Source organism: Rhinatrema bivittatum, chromosome 1, assembly GCF_901001135.1.
Source record: "Rhinatrema bivittatum chromosome 1, aRhiBiv1.1, whole genome shotgun sequence".
NCBI lineage: Eukaryota > Metazoa > Chordata > Amphibia > Gymnophiona > Rhinatrematidae > Rhinatrema > Rhinatrema bivittatum.
The window spans coordinates 41,410,585-41,430,496 of record NC_042615.1 but is presented as its reverse complement, the minus strand read 5'-3'; the positions used below and the strand labels follow the sequence as shown (position 1 = coordinate 41,430,496).

At 43.3% G+C, this 19,912-nt stretch overlaps 1 protein-coding gene across 4 annotated transcripts in view; it reads left to right on the top strand.

Annotated features, from left to right (window-relative positions):
* INPP4B (inositol polyphosphate-4-phosphatase type II B) overlaps positions 1-19,912 on the top strand; it is a 1,386,300-nt gene that overhangs the window by 639,191 nt on the left and 727,197 nt on the right. The gene's annotated exons all lie outside the window — the stretch shown is intronic.

The window sequence follows — 19,912 nt, the reverse complement described above, 5'->3', positions numbered from 1 at the left end:
ATTGCAAAAAGGATTTGGCTGCTGAGCCTAGAAAAAGGCAGTTCATGTTTGTCCTGTTGGTCAAACATAGCAACATAGGGGGCAATGCCATAAATTTGCGTAGAAAGTGGACGCTGAACAGTCAGCGCCCGCTTTCTTAACACGCCCCCCCCAAGGGGGGGCACCATGCAATATTTAAATTAGGGGGTCACGTTAGTAAGGAGGCGCTAGGGTAGCTTGCGCGCCCCTAGCGCCTCCTTGCTAACACGAACCCGATTGGTGTCGGCGGTCTGCCGGTTAGGAAAACAGATGCCGGGTTTATCGGTGTCGGTTTCCCTAAACGCCGCACAGCCAGGGGTTTCAGGAAACAGACGCATGTCATTCAAGCGTCTGTTTCCTGCTCCCAACTGCCAGTGTTTTGTTTTTTTTTTTCCTGTTCTTTAACTTTATTTAAGTTTTGTTTTTCTTCCTTCTTAATATCGCAACGATATTAAGTAGGAGGCAGTACAGAAAAGCAGTTTTTTCTGCTTTTCTGTACTGGTTTAAGGAGCGCTCAGCAATTAACGCCTGCTCCAGGCAGGCGTTAATTGCCGAGCGCTAGATGTGGGTCCTAGACGCACATTTTTATTTTTTGCATCTGGAGTGAATGCTGATAGCCTCAATCACATGCATTTGCATGTGATTAGCGCTATTTGACTCACTCTGCGTTGGACGCGTGTTGAATAGGCGCTAATCCCCTTATTGCATTAGGGGATTCATTAGCGCTCAGGCAACCTGCGTCCGACTGCTGGTTATACTGTATTGCATCGGCCCCATAGTAAATGACAGCAGAAAAAGACCCAAGTGGTCTAATCCAGTCTGCCCAGTAAGCCTTTATTGTTGTAGGTAGTAACTGCCACTTTTCTTGATAGTCATCCCTTGTCCCACACCCTATGGAATTCCGTCACTGCTCTTGTCTTCACCTCCTCTTCCAGGAGGGCACTCCATGCATTCACCACCCTTTCTGTGATGAAATATTTATTGAATCTACCGCCTTGGAGTTCATCACCCCTAGTTCTACAGCTTTCTTTCCATTTTGTGTCTGTCCTATCCCTATATACACGTCTGTCTATACCTTTATACATCTATCTAGACCTCTAGTTGTGTTTAGCTGTGGTACTGGGGGATCATAATGCTGGACTTGAGTGTCTGCTTTATCCACTACTGCCTCTACGTGCCTGGTATGCTGGTTTTAGTTACATCCTAGCTGAGCCAAATGTGGACTTCCATATTGTTCAAAACCACCTGTTTTCTTTAGTGTCGCTAAGCTCAAGAGCTGACTGTTCACTGCAAGAAGCTAGTAGTGCTAGCTTTTGTAAAGGCGAGAGCTGCGGAACAAAAATGAAACAAAATACCGTAACACAGGTAACAGCGCTGATTGTCCGGCACCAGAGTACTGAGGAAAAATGTTTCAGACTATTTGTGCAAGCTGGTCCCAAAAAAAAAAAAAAAAAAATCAAAAACAAATTCAAGATCTATACTTTGTAAAAATCGTCATGGGAAGCCACGCAGACAAGGCATTGGCTGCTGACACTTTCTGAAAAAAACGTGTGGTGACGTCTGCTTCCACCTCACAGAGACTTTCTTCTTGCCCTGCCGCAAGCCGTCTTGCTTATGTTTCACAGGGATTGAAAGTCAGGGCAGCCTGAAGCGTTCCTAGTTGGGTTTCTACCTAATGTTTGGACTGCAGCTGTTCTTCGGATCGGTTTACTAGAAAGCCGGAATATGCATTCTTGAAATATTGTGCCGAACCAGATGACATGCAGACATCTGACGCCTTATTAAACTTTCAGGGCTTGAGCTTATTTCAAAATAGTACCATGCACTTTCACAAGGGGATGGCCAGCATTGTAGTGTTCTGTTAAAGTGGCACGTGCAATTTTCTCCAGCTGTCAGATGTCCATTTTTAAACTGTGAAAATCTCACCTTTCATATGTAGCCATTTGCTTTGATTGGGGATTGCATTTGCAGTGTCTTGAAGGTGCAATAGCTGTAATATGTAACTCTGTTCTTTGTTGCTTTCAGCTCATGTTTACAAAAAGGCTGACTTGAGCCCTAGCCTTATTCTCCTTTTTCTTTTTACCAGCAGGTAGGGCAAATGCTTCTTTTCCAATCTGCTGTGCACTGTGAATATGAGCAGAATATACATATTTTTTAAATAATAAATACATAATGTTAATTTATATTTCTAGACAACCTTCCTTGTGTTTGACGTACAACCCAACGTGGTTTACAAGAAAGAAATAATGCAATAATAATAATAAGCACAGGCCAATTAATCTAATACATCAAACAAGAAGTACATCAGTAAAATACATAAATATATCAAAACAATACAATATGTCAGTAATCTGGAAACATAACTTAAAGCAGCTCTAGTCTCACTAGGGAGGCTAAGCTAAGAAAATATCCATTTAATACTAACATAGCCCACTCAGCCATATCACAGTGCCCTCAACCCACCTGACACCTCTACATAATGCTGACATCCAGTCGCTCCTAAAGAGGTGACTTCCTTAGGTTCACTTCTTTAAGAGTGACTCACCCCACAGTAAGGTTTGTTAAAAGTTTCCCTTGATTGACATAAGGAGGGGGTGAAGTCATTTCAGGCAGGTGAAATATCAGCCAGGTTCACCCATAAGTACTCACTAGCATGCTGCAAGATCGTCTTCCAACTGTCACATCTGACTGCTCTGAAGAACAGAAGACTTGCCATACTGGGTCAGACCAAAGGTCCATCAAGCCCAGTATCCTGTTTCCAACAGAGGCCAATCCAAGTCACAAGTACCTGGCAGGATATCAAGGGGCAAATAGATTTTAAGCTGCTTATTCCAAGAATAAGCAGTGGATATCTGCAATTCCACCTTAATAATAGTTTATGGACTTTTCCTCCAGGACCTTGTCCAAACAGTTTTTAAACGCAGCTACACTAATAGCTTTCATCAGAGCTTAATTATGCGTTGAATGAAACAATATTTTCTCCAAGGATAAGCAGGATGGCAGTCCTCACACATGAATGACTTCATCAGATGGAGTCCCGATGTGGACAACTTATGTCACAGTTTTATAATTTTGAGTAGACACACTGAGCATGCCCAGCATGCCCTATACCATGTGTTCACTCGGGGTACCTCTCCAGTCTCTCTCTTTTTCCGTGGTGCTAAAAGCCTTGCTGTGCGAGTTAGATCACTTTGGCTATTTTTTGGCCTTGTGGAAAACTTTATTTTTTCTTGCATTTTTCTTGGATTTTTCCTCATTCTGTCGCCGGGTCCCGGTAGGTGCCCTCCCGTAGTGTCACCTAGTCAGGGTTTTTGACGAATCAGGTAAATTTCCTTTCATGGTCGATTACCCATGGCGGTGGTGCATCGGTGTTTACATAATAAAATAACAGATTACATAAATATAAAACAATATAAAATCACAAACAAACATTCTTAACTAGCCGTTACTTGCCAAATTAAGAAGGCCTGCAGGACTGTTAACTTGAACCTAATTTCGTCCTGCAGCTATATAACATGAAAGGAACCTGATTGTGCCTGAGTTGCTATTGAATATATACGGGCACTTCTCAATTAAATGCTTGTTTCAGCAAGAATGTCTTTAAAGTTATTTTAAATTTCTTGGGACATTCTTCAAGTCTCAGAGATGCGGGTATAGAATTCCATAAATTAGGTGCAGCTACTGAAAAGGCAAAGTCTTGTGTAGATGATAGTCTGGCTGTTTTAATTGAGGGAACCCTGATCAGGCCTCTTCTTGAGATCTGAGACTCCATTTCCTTCAAGGAGGGCGCTCCATCGAGGCTGGCAGAGACACCGAGGCCTGCTGCCCCCATCCAGTTCTGCCGGTGCCTGCACCTCTCGACAAAGGCGGAGCACCTAGGGACCCATCTCCTGTCACTTACAGTGAGGATGAGGAGGGCCAAGACCATGGGGTGGGGCGGGGGGGGGAATGACATTTTGGAGGAGTCCTCCGAGGGCTCTGAGGGTCTCACTTCAGACCTTCCTCCTCTAGAGGCGTGAAGGACGTCTCCACATCAGGACTTAACCTTCGCAGGTTTTGTGAGGGTGATGACAGAGGCCATCCCTTTTCAATTATTGATGGAGGAGGATGCCAGACACAAAATGCTTGTGATCTTCCAGTTTAATGCCATAAATCTCGTGTACCGGGACCGCCATAATCTCCTAAGGAGATTATGGCGGTCCCGGTACACGAGATCCTTAAGGAGTTGCTGCTGAGGATATGGGAACACCCCCTCATTGCCGAGACAGGTCTGGTTTCCACTCCTACGGGGTTGCCTATCCAGAGACCGATCAGTCTGGGGACTTCCCCAGACCTCATTACGCAAGATGAGGGCAGACAGCCTTCCACTAGAAAGTCCTATGGACTGAAGTGGACAAGGTTTTTTATGTGGTGTGAGCATAAGGCCCTGGATCCATTTCCCTGCCCCACACAAAACCTGCTTGACTACCTTCTACACCTATCAGAAGCTGACTTAAATACCAAATCTGTTAGAGTTCATCTCAGTGCAATTGGTGCATACCACCATCTCTGTAAGGCCTCTTGTTGCGTCTTGGGACCTCAATGCAGTGTTAGCTCAGCTGATGAAAGCTCCTTTCGAGCTGCTGCGCACCTGTGACCTGGAAGCTCATATTTTTGGTGGTGGTTACCTGAGCCCGCAGGGTTAGCTAGCTCCAGGCCTTCGTGACTTATCCACCTTACACGAAGCTTTATCATGACAGAATGTACTTGGACCAGTGCTTTTTAATATATTTATGAATGATCTGGAAAGGGGTACGACAATTGAAGTGATCACATTTGCCAATGACACAAAATTATGCAGAGTAGTTAAATCTCAAGCGGATTGTGATAAATTACAGAAGGACCTTGTGAGACTGGAAGATTAGGCATCCAAATGGCAGAAGAAATTTAACGTGGACAAGTGCAAAGTGATGCATATAGGGAAAAATAACCCTTGTTGTAGTTACTCAGTGTTAGGTTCTATGTTAGGAGTTACCAGCCAGGAAAAAGATCTAGGCATCATAGTGGATAATACATTGAAATCGTCTGTTCAGTGTGCTGAGGCAGTCAAAAAAGCAAACAGAATGTTAGGAATTATTAGAAAGGGAATGGTGAATAAAACGGAAAATGTCATAATGCCCCTGTATTGCTCCATGGTGAGACCGCACTTTGAATACTGTGTACAATTCTGGTTGCCGCATCTCAAAAAAGATATAGTTGCGATGGAGAAGGTACAGAGAAGGGCGACTAAAATGATAAAGGAAATAGAACAGCTCCTGTATGAGGAAAGACTAAAGAGGTTAGGACTTTTCAGCGTGGAGAAGAGATGGCTGAGGGGGGGTATGATAGAGGTGTTTAAAATCATGAGAGGTCTAGAACAGGTAGATGTGAATCAGTTATTTACTCTTTCGGATAATAGAAAGACTAGGGGGCACTCCATGAAGTTAGCATGTGGCACATTTAAAACTAATTGGAGAAAGTTCTTTTTCACTCAACGCACAATTAAACTCTGGAATTTGTTTAGTGCAGTTAGTATAACTGTGTTTAAAAAAGGATTGGGTAAGTTCTTGGAGGAGAAGTCCATTACCTGCTATTAAGTTGACTTAGAAAATAGCCACTGCTATTACTAGCAACGGTAGCATGGAATAGACTTAGTTTTTGGGTACTTGCCAGGTTCTTATGGCCTGGATTGGCCACTGTTGGAAACAGGATGCTGGGCTTGATGGACCCTTGATCTGATCCAGTATGGCAATTCTTATGTTCTTAGTGGTCTTGTGTATACATCCTAAGATCCTGCCCAAGGTGGTGAAAGACTTCCATCTTAATCAGTCAGTTGTCCTGCCAATATTCTTTCTCAGACCCCATTCTCACCAAGGCGAATGAGCACTGCACAGTTTGGACTGCAAGCGAGCCTTAGCCTTCTGTCTGGAGTGGACAGAAGCCCATAGACAGTTCACCCAACTTTTTTTTCTTTTGATAGGAATAGGTTGGGCATTGTCATTGCCAAACAGACAATTGCCTAACAGATTGCCTCTCTTTTTGTTATTCCTAGCCAGTACTGCATTTTAGGGGACATGTCAAGGTTCATTTTGTCAGAGCTATGGCAGCATCATTGGTTCACCTGTGAGCAGTTCCTGTGGAGGAGATCTGCAAGGCTGTGACATGGAGTTCTCTCCAAACATTTACATCTCATTACTGTCTGAATGGGGGTGGCTGATGCGACAGTAGGTTCGGCCAGTCTGTTTGAGGAGTAGAACCCAACTCTCCCACCTAGGGCCCTGTGTTTGGGTTCAGGCTGTCTCCCCCCTCTGTTACCAACAGCACCAGTGTTGCTGTGCCTGTTGGCACCTGGTTGGGTGTTTGTTGGTCCTCTTTAGTGTTGGGGAACAACCTGTAGCTAGGGATTCACCATTGTGTGAGGACTACCATCCTGCTTGTCCTTGGAGAAAGCAGAGTTGCTTACCTATAGCAGGTGTTCTCCAAGGACAGCAGGATTTTAGTCCTCATGAAACCCGCCCACCAACCTGCGGAGTTCACTTTCTCCTATTTTTTTTTTTATTATAATTCTATGTTACAAGACTGGAGAATGGACCCCACGTGGAAATGTGGTATAGGGCATACTGGGCATGCTCATTGTATCTAATCAAAGTTCTAGAAACTTTGACATAAGTTTGCCGCTTCGAGGTTCCATCTGATGATGACACCCGTGTGTAAGGATTAATATCCTGCTGTTGTAGGTCAGCAATTCTGCTTTCTCTTTTTTTTTAATGTATTTTTAAATGTATTATCTAGTACCTTCATTGTGTGTCCCTTGGTCTTTGTACTTTCTGAAAGAGTAAACTGATTAACATTTAGTTGTTCCATTTCACTCATTATTTTATGAACCTCTATCATATCTCCCCTTAGCTGTCTCTTCTCCAAGCTGAAGAGTCCTATCCTCTTTAGCTTTCCTTATAGGGGAATCGTTCCATCTCCTTTATCATTTTGGTCGCCCTTCTCTGTAACTTTTTTAATTCTGCTATATCTTTTTTGAGATGTGGTGACCAGAACTGCGTACAGTACTCAAGATGAGGTTGCACCAGGGAGCGATACAGAGTTCTCCATTCCTTTCCTAATAATCCCTAGCATTCTGCTTTCTCGGCTGCTGTTGCACACTGAGCAGAAGATTTGAACATAATATCAATGATAATGCCTAGATCCTTTTCCAGAATGGTGATTTCTAATGTGGCACCTTTCATTATGTAGTTATAATTTGGGTTACTCTTCCCTAAGTGCATCACTTTTCCCTTGTCCACATTAAATTTCATTTGCCATTTGCATGCCCAGTCTCCCAGTTTTGCAAGGTCTTCTTGCAATTTCTCACATTTGTCTTGTGATTGAACAACTTTGAATAATTTTGTGTCATTGGCAAATTTGATCACTTCACTTGTTCCCATTTCCAGATCCCTGGGGAACTCCACTTTTCAACTTCTCCATTGGGAAAATTTACCATTTATCCCTACTCTCTGATTTCTTTTAACCAGTTGGCAGTGTACAATAGGACACTGCCCCCTATCCCATGACACTTTAATTTCCTAAGACGTTTCTCATGAATATAAGGTATGCTATGCTGGGTCATACCAAGATGTATCGAGACCTGCATTCTGTCTCTGAACAGTGGCAAGATTGGGTCACAAGTATCCGGAAGATCCCAAAAAGTAGATCTAGTTCTTGTTGCTTGCTCCCAGGGATAAGTGATGGCTTTCCCAAGCCTGCCTGGGCTAATAACTTGTTTAGTCTATAAGGTGCTACCCAGCTTATGTCTTTCTGGCTAATAACCGTTTATTGGCTTTTTGTTCAGGATCTTGTTCAAACTGCTTTAAAATCCTGCTCCTCTAGTTGCTTTGAGCATGTTCTCTGGCAACAGATTCCACAGCATAAATATGCACTGAGTGAAAAAATACTTTACGATTTGTTTTCATGAAGTATCTCCTTGTTTTTCTATTATTTGAAAAGATAATTCAGTTCCACGTGTTCCCATTCCATTCCCTCATGATTTTATAAACTTGTATCATATCCCCTCTCTGCCATCTCTTTTTTTTTTTTCCAAGCTGAAGAGCCCTAACTTGTTTAGCCTTTCTTCACAAGAGACCTTTTCCACCCCCTTTATCATTTCAGTTGCCTTTTTCTGTATATTTTCTAGTTCTGTTATATCTTCTGTGAGATAGGGTGGCCAGAACTGCACACAGTACCAGAGGTGTGCTTGCTCTGTGGGTGCATTATGGAATTCACGTGGTAGTGCGGGAGGACTGGAAACAGGTGGATGTGGTTTCTCTTCACACAAGTAAAAGGAAGAGGAGGCTGGTTAGTCTGACCCCTGTGGTGAGTAAATGAATGGTGTCGCTGCTACAGGGGATCTAAGGCAGCCTGACTTGTTCTGTTTTCCTAATAGGAGCTGTCTTGGTGTTTTAGGGCCTGGAGTAATATTTGCGGTGTTGCATTTTCATGGGTAGGGTTCTTACTGTTTGAATGCTGGCAGTTAGTGTTATTTTTGTATGGGAGGTTTAATATATTGCAATTGTTCAGATTACTGAAGTATTTATTTAATATTTCTGCTTTTCCTTCATCTTTCTCCACACATTGCTCCTTTTTTCCCTTCAATTTTACAATGCCACTTCTGGCCTTTCTCAGATATATCTGAAAAATGTTTTGTCACCTCACACGACCTTTTTGGTGATCCTTTTTTTTCTGTTTGACCAATGTTCTTCTTGTACAAAGACTAGGGGACACACAGTGAAGTTACTAAGTTATACATTTAAAACTAATAATTAAGCTCAGGAATTCATTGCCAGAGAATGTGGTGAAAGCTGTTACTGTAGCATTTAAAAAAGGTTTGGACGAGTTCCTGGGGGAAAAGTCCATAAACCATTATTAAAGTGGGATAAGCAGCATGGAATCTCTCTACCCTTTGGGATCCTGGCAAAGTACTTGCGACCTGGATTGGCCACTGTTGAAACAGGATACTTGGCTTGATGAACCTTTGCTCTGTCCCAGTATGGCAAATCCTTTTGCCTTTATTTTGTTAGCCACCTCCTTTAAGCACCAAATCAGTTTCTTTTTTCTCTTATCTGGCCAACTTTGCTAGCCGGCCAGCATCTGAATATGGACCTCTGTATCCTGTCTTTTAACCAGTTCCCAGTCCACAATAGTACGCTGTCTCGAATCCCATGACTTATCAATTTCCTGAGGAGTCTTTCAAGAGGGATTTTATCAAATGCCTTCTGATATACTATCCAAATACACTATTTCAACTAGTGCACCCATTTCCATGTATTTTACACCTTCAAAAACAATCTAATAGATTGGTAAGGCGAGACTTCCCTTTGCTAAAATTATGTTGACTTTTCACCATTAAGATTTTGTTGTTAACAATAGCTTTTTCCATTTTGCCTGGCACCGACATCAGGCTCACTGGAGTGATGTGCAGTTTCCCAGATCCCCCTGGAGCCCTTTTTAAAAATCAGTGTTACATTGGCCACTCTTAGTCTTCAGGTTCTATAGCTGTTTTAAATGATAGTTTAACGATTACTAGTAACAGGTTTACAATTTCATGTTTGAGTTCTTTCAGGCTCAGGGGTAAATACCTGGTGATTTGTGACTCTTTAGTTTGTCAGTTTGATCTATTACATCTTCCAATTTCACAGTGATTTAGCTTAGCATTACCATCAAAGAATGCTTCTGGTGTGGTATGTCCCCAACATCCTCCTGAGCAACAAAGACTGAAGCAAAGAATTTAGTTTTCTGATTTTTTTCTTGTTCTTCCTGAGCACCCCTCTTACTGCTCTGTCATCAAGCTTTCTAACTGACTCCCTCATAGGCTTTTTCTTCAATTGTACTTGATAAAGTTATTATTATTATTAGATTGTTCCTATACAACAAGCTTCTTTTCAAATTCTTTCTTGGCCTGCCTTATTACTGCTTATGCTCTTCCTTATTTTCCTCATTTGGGTCTGTTTTCTATTTTTTAAAGATGTCTTTTTTGGCTTTATTCGCCTCTTTCACCTCATTGTTAAACCATACTGTCAGTCATTTGGTCTTCCTTCATCCTTTTTTGCTGCATGGAATACATTTTATCTGGGCTTCCAAGATGGTATTTTTAAACAATGTCCATGCCTCATGCTAATTTTTAACTTTGGCAACTGCTTTTATTATGTTCACTATTGCACCATGTCCTACATTACACTGAGAGTTAGATCTAATGTGGTTCATGCTGAATTTTTATTCTCCTTGAATCCATGCCACCCTTAACATACAGGGGTGGATTTTAAAAAGTGTGCATGCGCGTCCATGTGCACGCAGTTCATGGCATGCGCTCATGGAAGCACTGATTTTATAATACGCATGCGTCGATGCACAAATGTTATAAAATAAGATATCCATGTGCATCCGATTTTATAATTGGCACGTACATGTGCGGGTGGGTGTCTGTCACGCGCACAATGGGGGGGGGGATTTTTTTAAATAGGCGTGGCAATGCAGATAGGCCTTTTCCAGTTCCCTCCCAGTCCATTTCAATTAAGGAGCTGACTGGAAGGGAACCCTAACTGTATCAGTCCTCCCTCGTCCCCTCTCCTCCCCTACCCATAACCTAACCCTATCTAGCCCTAATTTTTTATTTTAATAATTACTGCTACTCCGGGGCAGAAGTATCTTCTGTGCGATAGCCGGCTGCTGGTGCACAATTCCCTGGGACAGTGTCTAAAGGCACCGTCCTGGTCCACCCCTTTTATTTGACTCGGCATTTCTGCGCATAACGGGTTACGCGCATGGCGGGCCCTTTGTAAAATTGCATGCGGCGCGCACAAGGCCTGGTCACGAGCCTAACCCCCAGATCTTACGCGCACGCGGTGGTTTTAAAATTGGGCCAATAGTGCCACCCTTCCACCAATTTGATCTACCTTGTCATGTCGATATATTTTGTACCCTGGTATCACAATGTCCCAATGGATATCCTCCTTATACTTGGTCTCGGAGAGGCCTATTATGACTATATTGCTATTAAGTGCCAAACATTCTAACTCGCCAATCTTATTTATAACATTTCTGGCATACAGACATTTTAAAGTTTGTTTTTTATTTGTATTTCTATCTCTATTTGTATTCACAACCTTTTGTGTTAGTAGGTGATACAGGCAGTGTAAAGTCATTCATATTTGTGTGCACTTGATTTAAATCCATCTGGGCTACTTCAATCATTTATCAAAAATAAAATAAATCAAGGAACACATTAATTCTATGGAAAATAGTATCAGATTAAACTGTGCTCTTAAGGATATAATCTACAGGATCTTGCCCACATTGGGCTTCAACTAGCATCATAAACCTGAGCACAGTGGTTCACATCATGTACCTTTTCCCATATGTATCAACTAATTCCTATAACCAACTTTATTTAAACCTCACTTTCTAAAACTGTTATCGAACCAATTATTTCATATAAAACTAAGACTACTTATCTTTGACTTGATAGACCTGCTCTTTTTAACTCAAATGTTTAGCACAAATCCTAAATGCCCAACATAAGTCCCAACGTTGACAATGTATCGGCACATTACCATGCCTTCTTCCGGGGAATTACAATTTTCCTCTCAAACGGCCTCTCTCGGCTCAAATATAAATGTTGCGGTGGCCGGCCGCAGAGCCTCATGGCCGGCCACGCTCACCCCCCCCCCCCCCCCCCAAAGCTGGTCTGGACCTCCCATGTGGCCCCCCGAGCTGCTGCCGTCGCCTCCCTCCAGCGCAGTGGGGAGCTGATCCTGCCGCTGCCGCGCTGCTGGTCTTAGCTGCTGCTAGGCGCGCGACTCCCAAACAGATTTAAAGGGGCCGCGGCGGGAAAACCTCCCGTGGCCCCGGATACTGACACTGCCCTCGGGTCCTACTTAAGGCAGCTCCTGCTGCCCCATCCTTGCCTCAGCAACATGTCCCGCTCTGCTCAGAGCTGCTGGTTGCTCCTGCTCCATGTGCTCCGGTCCCTGTTCCGGCTCCTCATGCCCTAGGCTTGCTCTTCTGGTTCTTGACTCGGCTCATCCCTGGATTCCTCATTGTCTGCTGCTTGCCCTTTCTGCCTGCCTGCTCATCATTTCTCCTGCTAGTCACTTGCCCTGACCTCTGGCCCGTCCCTGGATTCTCCTGCTCGCTGCCGGCCCGACCTTGCTTCCGCCTTCTGTTTTCAGGCTCGTCTTCTTCCGGAGACCAGCTCCTAAGCCTTGCCGGCCCTAGCACCCAAGGGCTCAACCTGTGGGGAACGAGGGCTGGTATAGGTGAAGGTCCGTTTGGGTCTCCACCACCTGCGTTCGCCTCCCAACGACAAGGACCTATAGGAAGCCCTCCTATAGGTAGCACCAACCTCGTCTCGGCCCAGGGGTCCACCTCTCCACATAGCAATAAACTTAAAAAAAAAAAATGGCGGATTGTCTTAGTTTTATATGACATAATTGGTTCGATAACAGTTTTAGAAAGTAAGGCTTAAATAAAGTTGGTTATAGGAATTTATAGAGTTGTTGGTACATATGGGAAAAGGGACATGACGGGAACTGCAATGCTCAGGTTTTTTATGCTGGTTGAAGCCCACTGCGAGCAAGAGCCTGTAGATTATATCCTTAAGAGCACAGTTTAATCTGATACTATTTCCCATAAAATAAATTGATTCTTGATTTTATTTTTGATATATTATTGCTCGAGGTTTTTGGCTCTGCTTTGGGAAGCTATTTCAATCATTACCATAGCCTCTCTGTTGGGATATTCTATCCTCCCTATTTTGTTAGTATCATTTGAAAATACCTCCCTCCGAACCATGTGCTTCTGAGTGACTATCAGCTGTCCACCAAGAGCTTGTTTAAAAGCAGTACTCTCTCTCCTTTTTTAAAATGTCAGTGTCAGTAGCCATGTTTTACCCTGCTGCTAATGCTGCTTCTCTCGTATTAGGGTAGCCTCCTTGATCCTCCTACAGCCATCAGGAAATTGAGCCATCCCAGTGATTCTAGGTTTTGAAATAAGAACATAAGAATTGCGATTCTGGCTCAGTCCAAGGGTCCATCAAGGCCAGTATCCTGTTTCCAACAGTGGCTAATCCAAGTCACAAGTACCTGGCAAGTACCTAAACATTAAATAAATCACAAGCTTCTATTGCTTAATAATTAATAGCAGTTTATGAATTTTTCCTCTAGGAACTTATCCAAACCTTTTTTAAACCAAGCTATACTAACTGCTGTAACCACATCCTCTGGCAGTGAATTCCAGAGCTTAACTTAAAGCAGGATGGATATCCCCGTTTACCCCTCTAGACCTAGAAGATGATCTGGGCCTCTTTTTTAATGTCACATAGCTTGATAGCTCTCGAGGTCTTCCGGCATGTTTAAAAGGCCTCTGAGAAAATTTAAAAAAGAAAAAAAAAATCTTCCATTTTCCGAGGAAGCACTGCAAACTTTTTTAGTTGTGAGGAGTTCTTGGGGCTGTATTGATCATTGGAGGAAACCAGAGCCTTTTGTAGTTTGTCGATAACCTTGCATTGAGCCAGATGTAGGACATACACGATGCTGCTGCGGCACGTGAGCTTTCGAGATGTGCACATTTAGCTTAAAAAGCTTTGTAACACGGCCAGCAAAAAAAAAAAAGCAGCTCTGCTGAAATGCTCAGTTGTGTAGTACTGTTCAATTTTTTTTCCCTCCCTTTGAGTCCACTAAAATAAGGTAATTGTCTGCTGCTTGGTAACTAGCTTTAAAGCAAAGGCATCCAATGGAGGTCAAGGGAAATCACTCTGGTAACAGAGACCTCTCTCAAGGAATTCCAGGAAACGGCCGTTTTTTTAATATAATTTCATTCTTCTTGCAGCTAACATGGTAGCAGAGGAACACAGTAGATGAGAGCAGATAAAGACCGATTGGACTGTGTGGTCCGTCCAGTTATTTTGGCCTCTGCCGCTGGGCTGCCAGCCACAGAAGCTTGGCTGCTTGTGGGGAGATCACGCCCTATTCCAAGCTATTTTTTTTTTTGTTGTCCTCCCGTTCTGGGTAGGAAATAAAGGTTAACAAACAAAAAAACTCATACGAGGCTGTACCTTTTGATTGGACTAACTTAAAAAGGTGGATTTTAAAAGCCCGGCGCGGGCATTAATTTAGGGGATGCGCAAAGAAGTTGGGCTCGAGCGCGCCGACTGTGTTGCAAAAAGCGCCCAGGCATGCGTGGAAATGCCGTGGCGTGGAAATGCCGTGGTGCGCACATTTGGAAAATGTTCACGAAAGGGGTGTGGTGTGGGAGAGGCCTGGCCAAGAGATGCCCGCGTAAATACTCACGCACCCTGGTGCGTGATGAGGACCCCCTGCTGCGTAACTTTACTTCTCTTACGGATGGCGTGTAAGTTAGAAAAAAAAAAAAGATCGAGACATTTTGGATAGGTTTAAAGGGGCTGGGGTAGCTAGGCTAGCAAACTAGGGGGGGGGGTGGTGTCTGGAGGACCCAGCTGTTAATTGGGCATCCCGGTGGATGAACTGGTAAACTGGTAATGGTGTCGTTGCGTGCCCCTTTTAAAATCCCCCCACTTACACGGTAGACGTGGGATATGCATGCGCCCACTTAAGATTTGGCGCACGTGTGTGTGTGCGGCCAGGGCTGCTTTATAACGTGTACATATGTACACGCGCAAGTTATAAAATAACCGCGTCCCCAGGCGGGGGCCAATTCCCGTGCGCCCCCATGCCAGTTTGAAAGTTACCGTCCCTATAGATTCCTTGATTAGATTTTGGATGCTAACGCTCCATTCCTTCAGAGCAGAATGAGCAGGAGATTGATTTATTTATTTATTTATTTATTTATTTATTTAACAGTTTTATATACCGACCTTCATAGTAAATAACCATATCGGATCGGTTTACAATCAACAAGAATATAACTGGGGTAACAATTCAAGTAAACGAAAAGTAAACAATAGGTAGGAATGAGTCAAAGTTACAATCAACAGGGTAAGAGAACTTGGAAGCTTGCAACAAGCTGGAAAGAAGATAAGGCAGGAAATAACTATAAAGTGATACCATAGAGCATACGGGTTAAAGCTTAATGGTGCTTTAACCTGGAAGAGTCAGAGTCCATTCGTGAGTATAATTGCCATAACGGGTCAGCGTGAAGGACAACTAGTGATTGTCTGGTGGGTCAGCGAAGGCTTGGTGAAAGAGCCAGGTTTTAAGTCCTTTTCTAAAAGTTAACAGGCAAGGCTCCACTCTGAGATTTGATGGGATGCTATTCCAGATAGATGGGCCAGCTATCGAAAAAGCTCTGTCTTTGGTCATCGAGAGGCGTGAGGCTTTAGTAGGGGGAAATTTCAGAGTGCCTTTTAGAATATCTCTAGTTGGTCTGTTAGAGGAGTGGAGTTTGAATGGGATTTCCAGGTCGAGTTGAAGATGATGATGGATAGTTTTATGAATTACGATGATTGATTTGTATAGAATTCTGAAATTAACTGGTAACCAGTGTAGGTTCCTGAGGATGGGTGAGATGTGTTCGCTGCGGCTGGTACTGGTCAGCAATCTCGCAGCCGCATTTTGTATCATCTGCAGTGGTTTGGTAGTGGATTTGGGGAGGCCTAGGAAAAGGGCGCTGCAGTAGTCTATTTTGGCGAACAGTAGCGCTTGGAGGACTGTCCTGAAGTCGTGGAAGAATAAGAGTGGTTTAAGTCGTTTTAGAACCTATAATCTGAAGAAACAGTCTTTGGAGGTTGTGTTGACCATTTTCTTGAGGTTTAGTCGATTGTCTAGTATTACCCCAAGGTCTCTAACCTGCTTGCAGGTAATGTGAGAGATGTGTGGTGCTGGTGGGGAGATATTGATTTCATTTGAGGAGATGTGGAGCAGCTCTGTCTTAGAGGCGTTGAGAACCAGGTTTAAACTGTTGAGTAGATTAGTGATGGATAGAAGGCAGTTATTCCAATGGGTGAGCGCTTTTGAGATTGATTCTGTTATCGGGATTAGAATCTGCACGTCGTCTGCATACAGATAATGTATTAGGTTGAGGTCAGTTAACAGTTGGCAGAGGGGGAGGAGGTAAATGTTAAAGAGGGTTGGAGATAAGGAGGAACCCTGAGGTACGCCAAGAGTTGATTTAGTTAGTGGTGACTCTTTGTTGTTGATTTTGACTTTGAAAGTCCTATTGCTGAGGAAGGACTTGAACCAGTTGTGGGCAGATCCGGAGATGCCGATATCTGCTAGGCGATCCAGCAGGATGGTATGGTTGACGGTGTCAAATGCCGCTGAATGTCTAACAGGACTAACAAAAAGGAGTGTCCTTTGTCTAACCCCATGATAATATGGTCAGTAAGTGAAATGAGAAGGGTTTCCGTGTTGCGTGATTTACGGAAACCATATTGCGAGGGGTATAGGATCTTGTGGTCTTCAAGATATTCAGAGAGTTGGGTGTTTACCAGTTTCTCCGTTAGTTTGGCAACGAATGGGAGGTTAGAGATGGGTCTGAATATAATTGAATCGTTTCGTAAAGTACACACATATATCCAAATACCTCTCTCCGTCTGCCCTCCCAGGAATGCCTCTACTCAATCCGTGTAAATTATATATTAAGCTGCGCATAAGTTGATCCGTATATCAAGCAGGCGAGTTTATGAAAGGCCATGGCCATATGTAATGTTTAGCTTGATTTTGTTTTGTATTGTGTACTGTACTTAAAATTATTTACACTTTTAAGTTGGTGCTTGTATTATTTATTTTATGCTTGTAATATTTATTCGGGTTTATTTTTTGATGTATTTATCTTTGCTTTCATCTTTTGTTTCCTTTTATGATACTGATTTTGTATGTATTGATTTTTTTTTTTTTTTAATTGTACATCGCTTTGATTAACTAACCGTATTAGAAAGGCGATTAATCAAATTAATAAATGAAATGAAAACACTATTTTATGCACAGCAGTCCCTTTGAAAATGATCTCATAAGGGGTTAAGCCAGGGCTTCCCAAACTGTGGGCCGGGGCCCCAAATGGGGTCACAAAACCTCCAGCTGGGGTCACAAGTGCCTCAAAAGGCAGTGCTCTTCAGACGCTGCCTGCAGCACGACTGGTGGAAGTCAGCATGAGGGCCTGAAAGCCAGCATGCACTCAAAGGTCCAGCAGTGGTCTCGCCCTCGCATGAGATTTACACAGTCACAGGGCGCCTGCACGAAAATGGATTGGGGCCTGTGACCTTGCACTGGCTCCTAGAACCTGTACTGACTTTCATTACTAATTCTGCTGCCACTTGCAGCTCAGGCTTTGGAGCAGCCATGAGAGGAGTGTGCAAAGGCCAGTGAAGACCGTCACTGCTTCTCACCCACTCACCACTGAACCTACCCCAGAGAAAGATGTTGCCCTACTTCTCATTCCCTTCTGGCCCGGGGCCCAAAGGAAAATGTTGCTGCTGACCCTGGAGAAGGAGCTGTTGGAAAGGAGGGATCAGATGCAAGAAAGGTTTAAGGGTTGGATCAGTGGGAGAGGGACTGGCTGTGGAAGGTGAGGGGAGGAATGACAGAAGGTACTGCGGGATGCAAGAGAGGACCTGTGGGTGAGAGAGTATTAATTGGGGGGAGGGGGGATGAGATCAAAGAGTTGGAGGGGCAAAGGAATGGGGTGAGAGGGAGGGGATGACAGAGGAACAATTAGGGGTTATTCAAATGACTTGGAGATGAGAGGTTCAGCTGGGAGGATGTGAAAAGGGCTGGAGAGGGTGAGAGAGACAGAGGATGGGCTGGGAAGGCGAGAAGAGCTGGAAGATGTAAGAGAGGATAAGAAGGAGTGGCGGAAGTTGTGAGAGGATGTCCCCTGGAGGGGAATGGAGGTTAAGAGAAGGCATGGACTGGAGAGGCTGGAGAATCAGTTGGAATGAGAGGATGGTGATTGTTGCAGATGAACCACACCCCCGCTCCCCTGGTTTGGTCGTCCTCTGGGAGTCACGTGAATTTTCAAGTGATAAAATAGGGTCACACTGGCTAAAAGTTTGGGAAGCCCTGGTTAAGCGTACTCGGACTGAGTGAAGGTGTTCCTGGGGGCAGAACGGGGAGCGGGTTTGCATTTATGTGCATATCTTATGTAATTCACCAGGAAAAACCGGGGTGCTCCTTGCATAGAGTAGTTTAGGTGGGGATCATTTTCAAAGTGAACTTGGGGTGACTTGGGCATGTTTTTGCCGACTTCTTTATGCAGGCTGTTTTGAAAATGACCCTCTTGCCCTCTGCAATTCCCATCAAATAGTCACTCAATTACATCCACATCTTTCATTTACCTCTGGCGGCCTTTCAGGCTAGAGCACTCAGCTCCCATTGCTTCTTATAGGAGGCATTTTTAACAGCTGTTTTATTAAATAACTTTATTAAAAATTTGGGAAAAAATAGAAAGGCCAACAGGAAGCAACCCTCTGCTTTTACTCTCACATAACACCACAAAAAGCTTTTTTTAGTCATTTTTTTATTACATTTTTCTTACATCAGAACATCATAAAATATGGAACAACCTATTGTAGTTTATACATATCTGTAGCCTGAAGGATGTAAATGAACTTAGTTTTCACAGCGTGCATCATATCTTCAGCAAACTACATCAGCAAATTAGGTTCTGGGAGAAAGCATTAAATCTTCCTCTCCCTATGGGTCCTATTTACAAACTGTGTAAGGGCGATTTCAATTATATATCATCTCCATAATAGGTCTCCACACTTCCCACCCCTCACGGGTGACTCATTTATATTAAATGTCACTTTTATGTATCCTTCCCATACCCTAATCGTCCAATCAGTAGTTGTTGGGGGCGGGCTCTCTCTCTCTCTACCTGCCTCCATTTAGATGTGATTGTACAGTGCGCTGCTCCCAAAAATTGCACGATGAGCATTCGCTATTTTCAGTCAGCTCTTGGGGTCAGGAACCAGACCTAGAATAAAAGTCTCAGGGTTCCAGGGAACATCAGTTTGTAAAATATTCATAGTTATCATCTAAATCTCTTTATTTATTTATTTAACACTTTTCTATACCGACCTTCATGAAAAATTTCACATCAGATCTCTTCCCAGAAGGGTATCATTTTGGGACACCAACCCATATGTAATGTACCGCCTGCAATGTTACAGTTCCTTCAGCAGTTAGAAGAAATAGCTGGGTATGTTTTATGCAATCTCTGAGGGGTCAGATGGCACTAGGCTGGGATTCTGTAGCAATTTTCCAATACCTTGCTTGAGATAGAGAATTTCCTTGCTGACTTTAAAATTCTATCCCATTGCTCTTCTGAAGGACCATAACTCATATCTTTCTCCCACGCTTGCATAAAGCTTAGTCGTCTGGAAGATCCTTCCCTCTGAAGATCATAACTTATTGATTTCAAGCCTCTGCTGCCGCTACATGTAAGGGAATGTTTTTGTATTAAAGACATGGGATTAGCAAAAACATCCTTGATTTTCTTTTTATGATTTCAAATATATGAAATGTTGGAAAGAATGATATTAAAGGGACCAATATCCATGTGTCATGTCTGTCTATCTGTCCATGGAAACAACAACTCTCTTAAAAAAAAAAAGACAAATATTCATCAAATTTGTGATGCAGGAAGAAAATGTGACTATTTTGGACAAGTTTGAAAGCTAGAAACATTGGGTCAGTATATTTGGAGAACTAAGCCGCTGAAAATATCCCCATTGTTTTTGTTTGTTTTTTTAATGGGAAACAGATACAGAGCGTTGACCAGCTCCCCATCCCAAAAGCCTTTATATCCCCTGACCCTTCCAACACTTTGGACAGAGCAACACAGGCAGAAGGAGACAGGGAAAAATAACTGAAACAGCTGGTAATGGATAGCAACAAAACGTACCTTTAAAGTCACC